Below are 17,410 nucleotides of genomic sequence, written 5' to 3'. Positions count from 1 at the left end.
CCTGCTTATTGCGCTAATTAGTTTTGCTGATAACGGCCCTAGAAACCAACCTCTGTAAATACACAGCAGAGGGTGAATGAATGGACTCTTTGTATACACTGTGCTGTATAAATATCATAGTTTATGTTCTGTACAATCTGCCTTGCTGGGGAACGCAGTGATACATACACGTTCTTGTAAGCAGAGCCCTTAAAAGAAAACTCCATGATGAGGAATAATTTGGATCATAAGCCACCTTATAACAATCACCGCATGCCATCCACAGTGCGGGACAGCCTTATATGAATTCATTATTATATATGGGTGCAAGGCTTCAATACATGTTCGATTCCATCGATCTAGCACAATGTCAGACCCCTGCTATAATTTATTTATTAATTTATTTTTGAACAATTGCGTTTTTGGATGTTTAACACAAAAGTCATTTACACGTAACGGATATTCATGAAATAGTATGTTAATTAAACATGCGTCAGCAAATTGCAATATAAACATATATCACGAATCACTAATCCTCACTATAATCATGTCAAGTTAGCACACAAAGGAGTGAGTGTGATCCCGCTGTTTTAACTGGGTTAACTAGACCCCCTTTGGAGGTGCGGAGTCTAACAGGGTGGAAGGTCTTCATCAGGGAATCCCGCAAGGGAATTTGGGCTTAACAGCTCACACCCTGCAGGTCGCGGCCCTCCAGGGAAGTTCCCAGTATACAAGAGGATACGATTTAAGATCAATTTAATGAAAACTGTCTCCAGTAGAAGTGGAACGTAAGAACAAGTTCAAATGAGGAACAGGATACACTGCAATGAAGAACGACGGCAATGAGTAGTAGAGTGCCACCAATCACGAAGTTCCACAAATATGAGCAGGATATATGATAACTGTAGACACCAGCAATGCCTCTTGATACATGAGATACAAATACTAAGTTCACTGAAGTGCTGAGATTACTACAGATGGAAGAGCACAGCTTGATACTATAGGAGAATAGACACAGTCAATAATTCAACTGAACAGTAACAAGCATCGGCAACAACGAATATTCCAAACAGTCAGTAGAAGGCAAGTTCAACTATATCTATATATGTAGCAACGAAGAAAGGACCCAGGCATCAGTGAGATATGGAACGAGTCAGCAAAGGTAAGTGATCCAAGCAGAGTAGCTGGCGGGTGTTGATAGCAGAAATCAGTGGAATCAGGAATACTGCAAAATGAGTCATACCTTACCACAAGAGTGTAGAGCAATTCAGCAGTAAGCAGCGATACATATAGGAGAGGCAGCAAACGTAGACCGCAGCACCAGTACAGATGACATAGAGCAGGTGAACGAAGCAACGATGACCCACGACTTTACCACGGAGATGTGGAAGAAGTAGCGGCAGTCAGCGGTGTATGCAGAATAGCTTAGCGGACGTTGATCACAGATGAATGGAACGAATAAGCAGGCTAGCAGTAACAGGAACAGGCAGCTGAACCAGGCCAGGTGTAGACTTGAAGAACCAACAAAGGACAGGTGAAAGGAGGAGCCTTATAAAGGAGGATTGGCCAATAGTAGAATGACTAACCACAGGTGGGGATAATCTGAGATGTCAAGCGTGGCTGACAGCCTGTACCAAGAAGGTTAATATGAAAATCTGTATTTCTGCTGACAATGCTGCAATACACCAATCCTGATCACTCTCGCGGTGTCTTTTGTCCATCCAGAAAAAATAAAATCCATGCCCTTGCTATTCTCTTACCATACATATTATTTATATATGTTTATATCTGCATCTCCAAAATCTCTGTCAGCTGGTGACGTTGGATCTCCTCTAGTCCTGCATTTCTTTGAGATATATTGTATGGAATTAGGAGGAATGGACATTTAACCCGTCTTTAAGATTCATCATCATCATCATCATCATCACCAACAACATTTATTTATATAGCGCCATCAAATTCCGTAGCGCTTTACAATTGGGAACAAACATTAATAAGACAATACTGGGTAATACATATAGACAGAGAGGTTAGAGAACACTGCTCACAAGCTTACAATCTATGGGATTGTCTCTCTTTGCTTGTTGTATTCTGTAGAGTCCTTTTCCTTTTATACAATACATTTCAATTAGTTATTTTTTTACATTCCAAAAGATATAATTTGCAACAGAATTTGGTGTACAATTGTCTGGCCGATTCATCAAAGACATTTTTAAAGGGGTAAAAATCCGCAGACTGGTCATCAGCTGGGCTGCCCTACTAGAATAGGTCCTTTTAGGACACCATGTGACCATCACATGATCTCTCACAGCCTATCCTATGGGATGATCGCTTCAGTCTCTCCGCTGTCCGCAATGTTCTGCAATCCTGTCTCCTTTCCCTTTAAATATATTTTCAGGTCCCTCCAACTTTTATGAACAACCCCCATTTGTCTTTATTTATTGTTCTCAAATATTAAGGTAATACTAAGATCTTTATCTTTAATTGACAGAAATGCAAACTTGCTTTGGTGTCATATTCCAGTCCTTCGAGCACGGACAAGCTGCAACACGACCCATAATTGCAGGGATTGGAGATTCCTGAATACAGTTCACTTATTCACAGTAGTTCTTGAAATGGATTATGAGTTTATAATGGTAAAAAATGAATTACCGCAATCTATCCAGAAATATTCCATAATGAATGATAATAGAGGTCTGTTGCTGTAGGCGGGACAATATTCTCACCGGAATATAAAGGTCTACAGTAGAACTGCTTGAGATAGCGAGAGAGAGAGAGAGACGGAATGAAAACTCAACTGAGTGGACTTAAGAATTGAAAATTAATTGCCCACCAAAATCGACTCAAAAAGATTCTTTTAGACAGGACCTAAAGATGTTTGTATCCCTGCAAACACATAACAAAGATGTTGAATGGGCACATTACGGCCACGGACACCTGCAGGTCTATGAGAAGCGGTCTCTGTCCTACGGGTGTCCACCGACCACGGCAAACATGATCTCTAAACCAGAAGTCTTGCCGATAGGCGTGAATCCACGGGCCAACGTGACGAGGGAGGGGCTGCTTTACGGCGACAGTTTGGGGCGTTCCATCATAAAAATGATCATCTGCTGCCTCCCGTTTGGAATGGCTGCTCTTGTCTTCTCTTGCAAGGTAAATATACAGGGGGACCGTAATAACTGCTAATACATATAATTAATCAATAGTTTAGGTCGGGCAAACATATTCTGCAGCTCTGTACAACTGAGTTACCTTGATTACCATAACAAAGGTAGAGAGAATCTTTATCCCAAGAGCCTGATTCATTAAGGAACGTAAATGCCGTATTTTGCACATGCCCAGAAATGAACCTATTTAAGTTTGGGCATCTCTAAGGTACATGATTTTCAGTCGTACTACTTGCACCAGCTACAGGTCGGGTGTAAGTGCTGATTACTAGTGATGACGGCTGTGTATACAGCTAGAACATGTGTTTGTAATCAGGAGCAACTGTAACAATGTATTTTATGTACAGTAGACATTAATAACATCCTGATAAATGTATTTCATGGGAGGAAAAAATTAACATTCTTTTTAAAAAAAATGTTTTTCGTTATTGACTATGGGCCTGATTCATTAAGGATCTTCACTTAAGAAACTTCTTATTTCAGTCTCCTGGACATGTTACAATGCAAGGGGTGCAAATTAGTATTCTGTTTTGCACATAAGTTAAATACTGACTGTTTTTTCATGTAGCACACAAATACTTGATAGCTTATTTGTACACTGAAATTTAAAGTTGATATTTGTGTGCTACATGGAAAAAACAGTCAGTTTTAATGAATCAGGCCAAAATTACGTGCATTTAAAAAAAAAACACACACACAATTTATGTCCATTTTGCGTGCCTTAATGAATCTGGCTAAGGAAGAGGAATAAGCCATGAATGTTTGGGCGAGCAGCACAGTTAGTCCAAAGTGATGGATAGAGGATGAAACAGTGAATCCGTAGAGCGACTAAGCCACACTAGCCGTATTGGATATAAATATCTGTGATAAAACGGGATTAGAGAAGGTGTTTAACGAAAGTGACTGAAATAGAATTTTATGAATATTATGGAATTTTAGGAATGGAACATATTATTTCTGATAGAGACCATCCAGCGTGTACTGACAATACTGTATAGATTACAGATAGAGACGCTATCAGAGGCAGCTCTTTAGAACATATAACTTAGAGAGCGGTTTAGATAGTGAAATATAGAGATAAAGGCAGCACAAGATGTTTCTATTGACGACATCCTCTGAGAAATTGCAACACTGATACAAATTGCACAGATAGAGGCTCTATGCAGAATTTACAATGAATGCCGTTCCGCTGTCTTAACTGGACCAGAGATATGCTAAGTGCATTTATAAACTGTTATGCTTTATACGTTCCATATTAAAATATTAAAATTTCAATGGTAAATATCATTGTCATCCAGTAAAAGTAACTGATGCATGGACAGAAATACCTACAATCCACTGATTTTGGTTACCCGTTTAAGTATCCGCTAATTGGTTTCTTCACCTCTATGACATTCAATTGATTTGAAGAAAAACAGGTGAAAAATGTTTTTTATCCATGACCTTCCTGCCCCATCTAGTAGATCTTTTGGGTTTCCTCCTTCTGTTTGGGAAATATTCCCCCCCCCCCCTCCCAACCTGAGGACTGCAACTTGGTGTATTGACCCGGGGTCAATCTAAAGGATGCAGCTCAGTGATTTGTTGGCTCAGTTTGAGGAATCAGTACAAATATTCATCGGAATCCTGAATAAAGACTCAATCTGCCCTCACTCTTGTGATTAAGACATAATTGAGGTTACACTAAGCAATATTTTAGGAGATAAGTGGAAAAACGAAATTAATGAAGGGGTTATCCTCCAACATTAGTAGATTCTTTAGAGACGGTTTCCCAGTCGTCAGCCTGAACATTTTCCACTGGATTTGCAATCTGCAGATGCAGCTGCTACGTAGCTGGGGGTGCCCAAATCTCCTGCCAATACTCCATATGTATATGAGGCTTTTTATTTACATTTAGGCAGCAATGGGGGCTACACTTAATAGGAATGGGGTCTGTGCTTTTTTGGAAAACCCCGAAGTCCTTTCAGCACGAGGCAGGGAGCTGCTATAGACCTGTCAGTAATATATTTGATTTCCTTTAATTGATTACTTATTGATTTTTCTCCCATTCGGTTTTACTTTAGACAGAGGAATCTGTGAGTCGCAGAGACATGATGTCATCAGTGAGTGACACCCGCACTACCAAATTAAAGGATTTCTGGACTTGGATCTGAAAACCGTGATGGATCAGTACTGAGCATAAGACAGTCTATCTCTACGTAACCCATCCTCGCTGTAAATAGCTGGTACATTTCCAATCTATTCATTAACGTAGAGGGTTGTCGGTCATCTGTAAAGTGTCAGATTCCGTCCTGACAATACGACAACAATCACAGAAGTGTCGCAACAAGGACTCCGCTGCAAATCCGTCACTTGCGATGTCTGAGCAATCTGTTGTACACGCTGCTATTAATACATTTCAAAATAGTAGAATAATGTGCAGTAAGTTTTTACAAACTGTTAGTAAAAGATATTTCAAGAGTTGTAAACCCTGTTTACTTATTATCCTGCATCTCTTACCCGAGTCATGTCTTGGCTCTGTTTCACTCATCCTCAGGATATACCGGAGTTTCTTAATTCAGCAGCAATGTAAAAGTGTATTAGTGTTAGCTATAAACTACAAATCGTGAAAAGAATCAGCCTGATTTGCTCAACAACCTGCATATACACAGAGAAAAATAAAGTTTGTTTATTGTAGAGAGAAGGGCTTCAATGCAGTGCCACCTCCTGGACACATAAAGGGCTGCATGCATGGTGTATGCACAATAGACCTATGACTATCTATCATCATCATCATCAACATTTATTTATATAGTGCAAGAAAACTCCGTAGTGCTTTACAATTGGGAACAAATACGTAATAAACAATACTGGGTAATATATACAGAGAGGTAAGAGGGCCCTGTCCACAAGCTTACAGTCTATGGGACAATGGGAGTTTGATACACAAGGGCACGTGCTACATCATATTGCACATTGAACCAGCTACAATGCAAAGGTAACAAAGTATTTAGTGGGCTGTGTGATCAGTCACGCAGCAATGTTGGTCAGAGGCTTGTTGTCTTGTGTGAACTGTGTAAAGGGTGTAAATATGGAGATTAAGATGCTGGTTGAGGAATATTATAAGCTTGCCTGAAGAGGTGGGTTTTCAGAGAACGCTTCAAGGTTTGAAGACTAGAGGAAAGTCTGACTGTGCGAGGGACGGAATTCTACAAAGTTGGTGCAGCCCGAAAAAAGTCCTGTAACCGAGAATGGGAGGATGTGATGAGAGTGGAAGAGAGACGCAGATCTTGTGCAGAATGGAGATGTCGATTTGAGAGATATTTTGAGACAAGTGAGAAGATGTATGTTGGTGCAATTTGTTGATGCCCTTGTATGTTAGTAGAAGTATGTTATATTGGCAGGCAATCAAAGTAGAGACTAACAGAGTGGATCAGCAGTAGACAAGTGATTTGCAAGGAAAATCAATCTAGGCGCTGAATGCAAAATAGATTGTAGGGATTTAAGTCTGATTCGGGGAAGACCAGTAAGGAGGGAATTGCAATAGTCGATGTGGGAGATGATGAGTGTATGAATTAAAGTTTTTGCGGTGTCTTGTGTGAGATATGTGTACATTCTGGAAATGTTTTTTATATGTATGTACAAAGGATGTGGGGAACAAAGGATAGTTATGAGTCAAAGATCAGACTTAGGCAGAGAGCTTGCAGGGTAGGATTTATGATCATGTCAACAGAAATAGAAGTGTCAGGTAGGTAACTTCTGTGGTGGGTGGGAAAATTATTAACTCGGTTTTTAAAGATTGAGTTTGAGTTGGCGAGAAGACATCCAAGATGAAATGGCAGAAAGACAGCCAGTAACGCGAGACAACACAGATGGTGAAAGATCAGGAGAGGATAGATAAATTTGTTTATCATCCGCATAGAGTTGATACTGAAATCCAAAGGAGCTTATTAGTTTTCCAAGAGAAGTGGTGTAGATAGAGAATAGCAGAGGACCTAGGACTGAGCCTTGTGGTCTCCAACTGATAAAGGAAGCGGAGCAGAGGTGGATCCAGAGAAATTAACACTGAAAGTGGGATTAGAACGGTAGGATGAGAACCAAGATAGGACAGTGCCTTCAAGACCTAGGGATTGCAGCGTTTGTATGAGGAGAGAGTGGTCAACAGCGTCAAATTCCACAGAGAGATCCAGGAGAATTAGAAGAGAGAAATCACCTTTAGTTTTAGCTGTGATCAAATCATTGACAACCTTGGTCAGCGCAGTCTATGTGGAGTGTTGAGAACAAAAATCTGACTGAAGAGGATCCAACAGGTTGTTTACAGAAAGGAAGCGTGTGAGGCGAGTGTAGGCAAGTCTCTAGAGAAGCTTATAGGGGCATGGGAGCTGGGAGATGGGGCGGAAATTTGAGAGTTTGGACAGAATTTTCGTTTTTCAGAATAGGAATAATTATTATTACACTTATTGAGGTTATATTAAATATGTTCAGTGAGAGAATGGCAAGTGTGTCATCAAATTATTTATACACGTTACCTCTGTGCCAGTGTATCCAGTATAGGATAAAGCTCTCCTATTGTCATGGATATGAGCGAGAGAGAAGAATGTGAGAAGATGCCATTAAGGCAAATAGCTAAATGAAACATCCAAACCAAAACTTCTGGAAACCAAATTCTCCAGAAGACTCTTCCACTCTGAGGTCTTCTGTTAAGTGTTCACATTCTACTCCGTCGCTCTCAGAGATATCATTACCTTTACCGGACATAATTAGGAGAAAGATACAATAAAATATACATTACCGTAAAACTTAAGACTATGTAGAATTGATAAATACTGTAGCACTAGACAAATGGATCAAGTGTTGTAACCTACATCAACTATATATTAATAATAAGTGATATGGCAGAATAATACACAAAGGGCTCCTCCTGATCTTAGATAAAGTCACTCTATGTGACGAAACGCGTCAGAGGGACATTAACAATATACTATGCTTTTATATTTACTCTATAAGTGCACTTTAACCATTAGTACCCACTGTCAGAGGACTGAGATTTCCATTCAGTATGTTCTGTTACAACTGGCTGCTGATACACAGACTATAGGAGTCTCCCCATATGGGGAATCATCTGCAGCAACAACTTGCACAATAATTATTTGAGCTGAAACATTGCAGCGAGGGGACGAGTGGTCCCCTATCCGGCTGTGGGTTACATACCTGAAGCGGAGCTCATACTTGATGAAAGAATACTCCGCAGAAAGGGAAGGAATTGGTGGTGTTTGCACCCATTATCATCTGCTACAGAGTCATCAAACTCCCCTTACTCAATGTAAGGGGCATGAGATAGTTCTACTAACAAAGCTGGATCGGCAAACGGACCCTGTAGTCTACTATAATCAACCTCACGGGGAGCGAGGTGACCATTACATACATCCTATATCACTCACTGCGTTACAGAACAGAATCTACAAGTAGTGAGCTGAGCCAGTCACTCGTCTCTCTTCTAACTTTATCTGCTTATATAACGCTCTCAGTTCATTAACTATCCAGCTGTGGATACTGTGTGTCTAACATTGTTTTGCAACTTCTCAATAAATCTGTACTCAAAAAGAAATTTCTGTTGTAATCTAGTTATTTTTTTTATTTTTAGTGTTATATGTATGTATGTGTTTACCAAGCGCGGGCTTGTTTTTTTCTCTGGTTTTGTTTCAAAATATTGCCTTAGCAGCTGTCCATAAAGCCTATTTAAGGCTCATTTGGGTGTGGCTCACGAGCCAGCCCTTGCTAGATGTAAACCCCTATACCTGGGAGGTGAGTGCATCTGATTTTAACTGCATTTTAATGGTGTTTAAAGCATGTAGGTCAGTGTAGGACCTGCATATAATGAGGTGCCCTTGACATTGGGATGCAGGCTTAAATGTTTTGTTCGAAATATGAACCAATACCTCATGTTTTTATTTTGCTAGAAACACACAGATACGGTGTTAAGAACGAGCGCTGGCAAAAACTGTCTTTTTTTAATGTATGTGTTAGCTCATTAGATAATCAGTGTCGTAGCTGATTATTAGTGAATTATTATTTTTTCATGGAGTTGGGAGGCCTTTGTGTATTATTCTGTCATATCATATAATATATATATATATATATATATATATATATATATATATATATATATATAAAAGAACAAGGTCCGTCTATCTTGTCTTAGATTGAGATACTTGGTGGACTTTAGGTACAGAAGGTTTTTATGATCCGTGATCCGCATTAGTTTTTCAAGTAACGCGGCTAATTGAATTCCCCCCTACGTGTGTCCCAATTGTAGCTCTCAGGAACAAATGTGAAGACCTAGAAAATTTGAGGACCTAGAAAACAGGAAGCGCCATAATAATTTGTGCATTCAAAGTATCCCTGAATCAATATATGTAGGGGCCTAAAGCCCTATCTGTAATGCCTGTTTGCTCACCTTGACCCAAACCGAGCTGGTGATGAGTCCTTACTTGGGAGAGCCCACAGGGTCCTTCAAACAAAGTGCTCTGACCTCTTAAGAAACAGATTAATCCATCTCCTCAGCAACAAAATTAAGAAAACATTTTTTTATTTTTTTTTATTTTCTTTATAAAACCAACCTGCAAATTATCAGAACTTAGCACCGTCAACCATCGTCAATAGACGGGATGTGCAAGAAGACATCACCAGTGCTCTCCTTGATCCTGGTCGAGGTAGGAGGCAAATTGGTGACCACTAATGACCCCAATAAGGGAAAGGAAGTACTCAAGCACCTCTACTCGAACAGGTACCCTGACTGTCTGCAATCCTTTCCTCTTTACTGTACATCTGTATTTGCTGACATATAGCAGTCAGTTAGCAGAATGTTTTGTGTTTTAACTTCCCTCCTAATGATATGTAAGTTTAAACTGAAGTACTAAGACTCAGGTGGTCGTTTGACATTACCAGTAAAAAGTCAATTATTCTGGATCTTTTAAACCAATTCTGTCTATAAGGTGTCCCTTCAGCACAAACAGATTGTTAGAGCTTCTACCCTTGAATCTAGGATCTTCTTTATGACATTTTACACGTAAGAAATTCCTATTGAGGCTGCTGCTATTGGTTGTATATTTTAGGGGCTTTGTCATTTTTTCAATGTACTTTAAGTCTCAATTGCATTCAAACATGTATCCAACACAGAGTTAAAATGTGTGGTTATTTAATTTTTTTTCTTCCTCTTCGTTAAATCAGGAAATAGTTGAGCCTTTCTGTGACAATATTTGCACATTTTACAATGGTTCAAAGATAGCAACCGATAGCAGTCAACAACCAGTAGCCCGTGGGCAGATTTCTTTTCCATGTACAGATGTATGTATTGTACCCAGTTCAAGTGTTTGCCAGTGTTTAACTAAAACTTTTTTTTATGTGTTAAAAAGTGCAATAAAAGGACAGAAATATGTATTATCATTTTCATCTATTTGCCTTTTCACTTTTTATGTTTTATAATGCGTTCTCATCTATATTTTTCATTATTATTATTATTATTATTAATATTTATTTATAAGGCGCCACAAGGCATCCGCAGCGCCGTACAGAGACAAACAAAATTACAATACAATGGGAGACAGCACAGTACAGTAAACACAGCAACTCAGTAAGCTCAATGCACAGCTAGAGAGGGCGGGGAAGGGGGAGGGAGGATCCACAAACGACGGGGCCCAAGAAGGAGGGCGCGGAAGACAGGGAGACCCCCAGGGGGGAGGAGGGAGCGAGAGTGGACATGGGGTGGAGGACCCTCGAGGAGGAGGGCTAAGTAGATGGAGAGCAGAGTTAGAAGTGGTGGAAACAGGAGGAGAGATGGCCCTGCTCAGAGGAGCGTACAATCTAATTAAGTTCATTCTTAAAAGGCTTTGATCTACAAGATGTGAGCGCTAACCATATACTTTATACCTATTTAAAAATATTTCAGAGAGTTAATAAAACATTTCAATGTCAAAACAATTACTTTTTTTATCTAGTAAATGGTAAAAAGAGGGATATTATTTCCCAGCTAAGTGACAATATTACATTTAACTGTTGCAAACAACTTTCTCTAAATATATACAGTATATAGGTGTCAATTATCTTAAATGAGAAATATTTAATGTTATCCAAAACAAAATTTTAAAAAATCTATTTTTGTTCATCGTATTTAGATGTACATTTTAAATTATATACATTTTCATTAATACTAGACATTGATATTTAAAATGTTTCCTTAGTATATCATCAATACATGTTTTATACATTATAATAGGAAGGTATGTGGGTTTTCCTTTAAAGATGTGTAATGTTTCCTAGTTACCAATATATACATTTGTGTAGCTGGGAGCAAAGACAGTTCCCATTACTGTGCCACACATTGATTACGAAAGATGAAATAATTATGTTTTAGGCCAAAAGGTTTATTCTAATGTAAAGAACTGTTTATCCCCATTAAGTTTAGAATTTTCATCAAGATATTCTCAGAAGGCTTCTCCTCTCGTTTTATGAGAGGAAGAGTTATACAGGTATTATAATGTTCATTGTATGTGCACCATTCAAACCCCTCTTCCCGCCTAATGTTATCCCCAATACAATAAATTATTGGATTAACAATGGCTTAACTTTAAATTTAAATTCCATTTTAGACCTTGGGCTGACCTAGATATATTTTGTTCCTTTTATAGTGGGTGACTTATGTTTCCAGTCTTATACAAAACTTTTTTTCCAGTGTTAAATTTCAAATAAATCTATTCAAAGCCATAAAAAGGTTAAAGATCTTAGGACCACAAGTGTTTTCTTTTAGGACAACAAAGTTCAACTTTGTTTAAGGGAGTTTGTGGACAGCTAAGTTTGTCTATGTGATTTGTGTTATAGTGAGGTCTATCTTTTTGTTTTCCAAATGTACTTCTTTTCTGTTTCTATCGTTTAATTATTTCTTTTATATTTAAACCTTATAATCATTCCTGACGAGAAACAAAGATATTACATATTTATTCCACATAGAAAGTAAAAACATGAAAATAAATGATAATAATAAGAAACAAGACAATCACATATATAATTACAAAACAGTAGGTAATGATAGCAGGAAAGAGCAAACATAGTGCTGTTGGCCATGAAGGTATTAATGAATGTTCCCTCTATCAATAAACTGTATCAATAAATCATCCTATAGTCCAAGGCTAGCTATAACTTTGGATGATATTAAGGAACATAACATCAATTCTTGCTAAAAGGATATAGAGTGTATCTGATTACATCTATAGAAGACACACACGACCAACTTGCTCCATTATTTTCATTTATTGCCAATGAAAACATCCAATATAATGTGAAATGGTTAAAGTTCTACCTTGTTCAAACCAAACCCATTCCCCCATGAATAGTTAGTGTGTACCAAGCGCAGACTTCCTCATTCTCAGCTTCACAATATAAGTAACCGTGTGAGCTCTCCATCCGCAGTTAGAAGAAACATCTGAGGAGACCATACATTCCTTCCGTAATAACCTGGCGTTACGTCCATTGACAAGAGGCAATTGAGAAATGTATGACCAGCAGATGCCACAAGGTGCTGTATTTGATGGTAAACTTGTTAATATGTATTCAGGTGCCCAACCTGGAAATGCCAACATGATTAGTGGACCTCAGCAAAATGTCATGACAGGACCTCAACCATCTAATGCGGAGGTGATTGTGACGAAGCTGCCAAATATCATACCGGTGGCTCCACGAATTTATAAAAATCATTTGGGATTGTCCATCGCGTCCATGCTATTCTGCTTCTTCCCCGTTGGAATTGCTGCCATTGTCTTCTCCTGCAAGGTAATTGTGATATTGGGAATACTGCTGAGGAACGTGCGGATTAAACAGCATCAAGTCAAAAAATAGTTTAGAACAGATTGTCTGACGTTTCACAAGCTGTTATGCAACTATTAACATTTATCGAGCTGTCTTTTCATGCATTCTTAAAGTCTGGCTGCATAGGGAAACATATTCCAGAAGGTTTTAGGTTCTACAAAGCAGCACTTTTAGCACTTTTAAAGGTAGCTTAAGGGGTAGGATTTCTCCAGCATTGCAATAAATACTTTGAATTACTACTGAAATATTTTTAGAATTGACTCGGATGTCTTTATGCCATGTCATACATTTCCACAACATACTACAGGTCCTGAGTTTTCAAACATAGATTTTATTGCATTTTGAATCGATTGCGAAATATTTGTAAGCAATGAAATAATCTTATTTTGCACAATTGCATTTATTCAAATGTTGCTCAACATAAAAAAAATGTTTCATGGAGGAGACGAGGTTGAACGATTAATGTGTCTGATGCTGCATTCAAATGTAAAAATGAGGTTTTGTTTAGCCGGACGAGATATTCTAATAAACGTCAAAGGATCATGAGAGTACAGCCCTTTAATTTATGCACAATGGACAGCTTTCTAGATTACCTAGAAAGTGACTGTGTTTGAGTTTCATCCATTACATTTAATTACATTATATGCCAGTGTCAAGCTGGAAGTAAATTAATATATCCATGTAACAGAATGCAAATAAAATAAAATTATTAATTTTGCTGATACCTGGAGTAAAGAAAACTGTCATGGTCCTTTCAAGCCATGAAATAAATGAGGTCTCAAGGTGAATAAAGAGGGTGGAGAAGATATTTTAGCAGGACAAGTGGTGGTATGACATATCGCCCTATACCCATCACTTCAGCCATATTAAATAGACTTCAGGAGATTAAGCCACAAGAGTCGCACTTTAGAAACAATTCAGCCTAAAGGGGGCGCTGTTTCTCCAACCCCTTGAAAGGTGGTACTCCCACAGTTCTTTCTAAATGTGTTTAATCTTAATTTAGCAATGGGATAGTGACCAGTATATACCTGTTGCCACCATTCATGTGACCGTACATTCTATATATTTGTATATGTGGATTCTTTTCAAGAAGAGTTCTCTAGTATAGAATCTTCTGTTTCACCATCTCTTCTTTCTGTTCTCTTTGCCCCAGACACAGAAGAGCCGCGGTGACATGACGTCGGCAGCTCATAATTCGCGCACGGCCTTCACCTTAAATATGGTGTCCATTGGGATTGGAACTGTCCTCCACATTATATGGATAGCGCTGAGACTTTTCCTATAGGTGCCAGTCTTCCATCATCGCTGGTCATCAGCCGTACACTGAATATACCCACGGAACCGAAAATATATACCTACATTTATCAACCAATCTTTATGTTTTGTATGTCTAGCAATTACCTTATTACTCTTTACAGCATTTACAATAAAACACAAAGCTACCAACATAACTATCACCTGCAACGTCTTTCTTTCAAGGCAATAAACTGCCTCCAGCTATTATAACATATCATTAACCTTTCTCATACTCAAACTAATATATATATATATATATATATATATATATATATATATATATATATAGTTATTGACCAGTAGTAGTTCCAATAATGGAACTCACTTAAGAAACAGTGCAGTTCATATAATTTGAATGGCTTCGGGCACATGATAATTATTTAGGCTAAATAAAGACTTCAAGGTTATCCAAAACTTTACCCACCGTAGACAGAAGGACAAAGTCTCTGGTTGGATGGTAAGTACATATTGACTGTTTAATACACAGTGACCTCTAGTTATATATGTCAACTAGTGACACAATGGATGGGAGAGCAGCAGGGCGATGACAACCGACTCAGAGGTCTCAAGGTGCTTAGAGAAGGGCCCTCTCAAACATGTTAGAGAAACCTCATGCACTTGTTAGCAGAGAATCATATTGGATTTTCAACATGAGGTCATAGATAAGGTCATAGATAACAATATCTAAAGGTTCCTCAAGTACATAATATAATTTTTTTTATCTTTGTGTATGTTAGTATACTGTATGGATTTTTTATTTTAAAAATCAGGGTATAAATATCTACAGCATAGTCCTTGTCTATAGTTGTTTTATATATAGCAAGTTTATTTTACACTTAATTAGTGACTTATGGTTGCACAATGAATAGATCTATACAGATAGAAATCTGAGCTCAAAACCCCAAAAGGACGTATCTGTCTTGAGGTTGCCGGAGTTTCCAGCCTCAAAGCAGAACAGGAAACCAGCAAGAGGACTATTCTCCCAACCGGAGACCAAACCCAACATTGCTTCATGTCAACCAACAGGAAATGTTTTGGTTGATCTGTGAAATGTCCCTCACCCCTCACCTAAGTGGCAGCTGTAACAATTTGCAGATGAGCCCAGTATCCTCGGGGGTAGAATCTTCTTGTACCGCCAGTCCACGGGACTCAGAATATTTTCCCCCATTTCCCGCTCACAAGCCTCATGGGGGCTTGTACAATGTGTATTAAGCAAAAGTCTTCCAGTGCTGCCCATTGACCGTTTGGTATTTGGAGATCTAAAGATTGTGGGCCTTATTCATTAAGGAGCGCAAAGTGAACACAATTTGTGTTTTCTTAATCAGAGGGAAATTGCATGCACATCCACCCGTATTCAAGTACAAGTGGAACTGAAGAAACGTTCCCAGTTCTACGGGTACACTCTACCTATACACATAGACAAAACACACTGCAGGATACGCATAATGCATATGTACAATTTAAAGTCCCATCAGAACACACAGAGAAAAAACAATGAAATTCATCAGCACCTATTAATAATAGAATCATTAATGAAAATAAAAATACATTGGAAAAAAAAGTTGTTATTTTTTTTACATAAAATACATTTATCAGAATGTGATTAAAGTCTCATGTGCATAAAATGTATTTTTTTAAAGTTGCTGATAGTTGCAAACACATGCTATAGCATCCATACATAGCCGTCATCACTAGTAATCAGCACTTACACCTGACCTGTAGTTGGTGCAATTGATACAACTGAAAATCACGGACCTTAGAGATGTCCTGAACTTGAATCGGTCGCTGTTGCGTGCGCTCGAGTTTGACGCGCCCTTACAGTACATTGACTACGTTCATACGCCCAGTCCCTCCCCAGTTCTGCCCTTCATTCGTAGGCTGTCAGAAGTGTAATTTGCATTTGAAGATGACATGCTTGCACTTGAGATGTACAGATTTACTGTACATCATTTTCTACCATGTGCAGTCAGTTCTCAGAATGTTTTGTATTTTAATTACCCTCTGAATCAAATGAAAGTTTAAGCTGAACTATTAAATTAGGCTCAGGGGGAATTTTCACATTAACAGTAAACAGACAAACATTCTACCTGTTGAGTTTGTAACCCAATCACGTCTGTTTCGCATCACTGCAGCACAAGCAGGTTGCTAAATCATTATATAATTAATATTATAACTTTATGACCTTGATTGCTTTGTAGCTACGTCATCCTCTAATTCGATCGAAATGTTTGGATGTTTATTATTGTCTTGTACAGAAAGAGTGTACATTTATGCTAATTTACGACTTTATCCTTGTTAAATATTGCAGTTACCTTCACACGCTGCAATATTCCCAGTTATAGGTGTATGAACCATATAGAATTGTATTGACAGTTAATGGCTATTCGCATGCTGGGTTTGGTCGTTCGGTTAACCGATCAACATTTATCCTTAAACCGGCTGATCGAATCTTTATAGGGTTGGACTGAGCAGTCTACACCTTCACACGAGCCGAGGGCTTTAACACTTGCTTCATTAATTCCCCAAAATTAATGTCAATGAAAACCACCAGAGTTCTTATCTAAATGGCCAATCACGATTGTTCCAATGAATGTTGTCTGTTTAAATTTAAAGTGAAGGTTGTTAACTTATTCTAGTTGATAAAATGGGGGCCAAAGAGACTACTATAGCTAAAGTCTACACTCCGAACGTGAGTCAAGCAATGTTTTTAAACAGCATATTCTCCAAGTTAGGGATATCATTCTGGCAGATGGAGATTTTAATATGGTCTTTAATTAAAAATTGGAGATATCTCAATCTCAGATTAGACAGCCACCTACTCTGGAAACCAAAAACTTATCCAGACATATGAAGGAGCTCAGCCTTATTGACTCATGGAGAGCACTTAGCCCCTCTTATGAAGACTAAACTTTATACTTGTCCCCACAAAACCTACTCCAAGATTGACGTGATCTTGGTATGAAGCCATAGCCTTCAAAACATTGTCCTGTGTTGATAAAGTACTCAACACCCGCTCAGATCATTGAATTATGAGAGCAATTTTTGACCTCATAGGCCTTTGGTCAAGTCCTTAATCAACCATATATCATCTTTAATACGAACTCATAAACGTACAAAATCAAAGTCTATCT

The 17,410-nt window shown here is 38.4% G+C and overlaps 1 long non-coding RNA gene across 1 annotated transcript; it reads left to right on the top strand.

Annotated features, from left to right (window-relative positions):
* Positions 1-12,547: 12,547 nt before the first annotated feature.
* On the top strand, positions 12,548-14,434 carry LOC142106783 (uncharacterized). The gene is made up of 2 exons (XR_012679788.1): positions 12,548-12,953; positions 14,137-14,434. It is a non-coding gene; the product is annotated as an uncharacterized LOC142106783 (long non-coding RNA).
* Positions 14,435-17,410: the final 2,976 nt, after the last annotated feature.

This window comes from Mixophyes fleayi, chromosome 11, assembly GCF_038048845.1.
Source record: "Mixophyes fleayi isolate aMixFle1 chromosome 11, aMixFle1.hap1, whole genome shotgun sequence".
NCBI classification, from domain to species: Eukaryota; Metazoa; Chordata; class Amphibia; order Anura; family Limnodynastidae; genus Mixophyes; species Mixophyes fleayi.
This window is presented reverse-complemented; position numbering and strand designations above follow the sequence as displayed.